Source organism: Perca flavescens, chromosome 6, assembly GCF_004354835.1.
Source record: "Perca flavescens isolate YP-PL-M2 chromosome 6, PFLA_1.0, whole genome shotgun sequence".
NCBI classification, from domain to species: domain Eukaryota; kingdom Metazoa; phylum Chordata; class Actinopteri; order Perciformes; family Percidae; genus Perca; species Perca flavescens.
The window spans coordinates 34,653,844-34,656,377 of NC_041336.1; the positions used below are offsets into that span (position 1 = coordinate 34,653,844).

Consider the following 2,534-nt stretch of genomic DNA (forward strand, 5'->3'; position numbering starts at 1 on the left):
GGTCACAGATTGAAGTGCTGAAATCACCTCAGTTTCCGAATTATATTCCTGTGGAATTGTGGGTCTCTGATTAAAGACACACCTCTGATTTTAGGTTTACCCCAGGTCACAGACAAAGGTCGTTTCACATGGTAGTGCCGATTCTGTTCAAGTTTACAGAGTTTGCATTTCCTTTGTTCTAATCACGTCTGGCCCTGCAGGGAGTGGCTCCCCAAAACCAAAAACAATAGTTACCTTTCCTGTGGGGACAATGAGTCTTCTTCATATGGTAAATGTCAGACATGACCTGATTAATTCTTTAGAAGCTAGGTTTTGGGTGAGGCAGTCAAATGCTGATGTAGTTACTTGATTAAATTTAGCTGCAGGCGCCATTAAACATTGTTTTCAAAACATAAGCCGGGTTTTAACTTTTTAACTTCAACAGGAGGAAAGAAAAAAGCTGTAATACAGACTAGCTGATGGTGATTGCTTCTCTGTGTGCTTCATTCTACTATGAAAACAAGAATAGAGACACTGACACGTTAGGTTTACAAAAGGATTTTTTAAATGTATTAGTTTAATTTTATTTCTGTATCTACGAGCGTGCTGTAAGGCTGTCTGACGGCTCCACCGGTAGCTTAGCCTAGCACAGAACATGCAGGTGAATGGTTCCAGTAATCCTACTGCTCCCAATTGTGACAAAATAACACCAACATGTTCCTATTTACATGTTGTGATTTGTAGAGTCACAGTGTGTACAAAAAACAACATGAGACACAGCCATCTTCTAACCGTATCAAACTGGGAACTATATTCTCAAACAGGCTTGCTGCAAAGCAAATCACTCCGCCCAAGTACTATATTCTTCCGCCTGAGAATATAGTTCCCGGTTTGTTTACGGTTAGAAGATGGCTGCGTGTCGTGACCTTGTTCTTTGTACACGCTGTGACTATACAAATCACAAAATGTAAATAGGAACATGTTGGTGTTATTTTGTCACTTATTGGGAGCAGTAGGATTACTGGAACCATTCACCTGCATGTTCTGTGCTGGCCTGATGCCACTGGAGCCGTCAGACAGCCTTACAGCAATACATACATTTTGATTTCAAGGACACACTCACAGAACAGCTGCAGCTTTACCCCAGAGAAGTTATTGAAGTGCATCAAACAATACACAGGTTATCATGGCTGTGACAAGTGTGATCAGAGAAGTGTATGTATATAATGACCAGCCTGCTTATGAGTCATGAAGAAACTCCTACAAGTCTGGATAAAGGGACAGCAGAGGACACGCATGTCAGCTGGTCAAATAAATGAGGTAAGCGAGAGGTTGTTGTCATTGAGGAAGTCAATGCCCAGTTGCTTTGCCAGAAAACCTCGAAAGCTGGAGGATATCGACAGATGGAAAGCCACAGAGCTACGCCAATTTGCAGTGTACACAGGGAAGGTGGTGCTGAAGGGCCTGTGAAGAAAACAGATCATACACACATTTAACATTTCACTAATGTCCTTTTTCCATGTACCGTTATTGAACAAAGATTTCCATTTCATGAACTGGTTACCACACCCCACACACACTCATTTCCACTAATTTTGTTTCACAGATATGGGCCAAACCAGGGCCGTACTGGGACTGAAATTCAGCCCGGGACTTTAAGATGGAGAGGCCTTTTATGCGAGTGCCCTTGGTGCACGAGCAGAAGGATTTTTTGCAGTTATTTTAATTCTAATAGTGTTTTTATGGTATACAGAGAAGCAGATTACGCTGAAGACCTTCAAGAAACTTTAGGATGACACCTGCCTCCTCAGGTTGTATAAGCAAGTCACCACTGCACTGAACACAACCAGGTCAGCAAAACCTAATCTCGAACACATAAGTCACAGTATACTGCTAACTACCAGCATGTCATGTGCACAGTCAGTTTGAGTGATAAAATAATTACAAATACTCACACTCATATACTCAAAAACTACAATGTAGTCCAATAAAATAGAGATTTGTGTGTGTGTGTGTGTGTCCTTACTTTCTCAGCTTGGCTCCCTGGCTCAGCTTCCCCTGTGATGGACCCTGCCTCTGCTTACTGATTGTGCAGCTAAATATGCATGAGAAGAACATCAGTTATAAATATGACCAAGAATAAAACATTTTCTAATTCAATCTGTGCTTCAGTCAAGTTATTATCTAGTATGTGGAACTATTGGCATTTTATCCTATATGTAAATATCTGATTGATTGATATGCCTAATATGACTGCTTACCCAGCCCTGCACACTGCCCCTCTACCTGTCTGTTTCCTGCTCTTCCTCTCTCCTCCTCCTGCTGCTCTTCCTCCTCTTCTCCTGCTCCTCCTCCTCTTTTCTCCTGCTGCTCCTCCTCCTCCTAGAATAGGCCCCCCCAAGGTACCCACCAAAACAGATCGAACGCCATGTCAAGGTTTCTCTGATTTGAAAAGACATTCTAAATTCTAGAAGCTCACGACGATTATATACTTCACTAACTGCCACTAACTGAAGTAACTACCACAAACTGAAGTAACTGCTGCTTACTGAAGT

The 2,534-nt window shown here is 42.0% G+C and overlaps 1 long non-coding RNA gene across 1 annotated transcript; it reads right to left on the reverse strand.

Moving 5' to 3' along the window:
- Positions 1–1,056: 1,056 nt before the first annotated feature.
- LOC114557858 (uncharacterized) lies at positions 1,057–2,305 on the reverse strand. The gene is made up of 3 exons (XR_003692853.1): positions 2,266–2,305; positions 2,006–2,074; positions 1,057–1,443 (listed from the first exon to the last, which is right to left on the reverse strand). It is a non-coding gene; the product is annotated as an uncharacterized LOC114557858 (long non-coding RNA).
- Between the last annotated feature and the right edge of the window lie 229 nt (positions 2,306–2,534).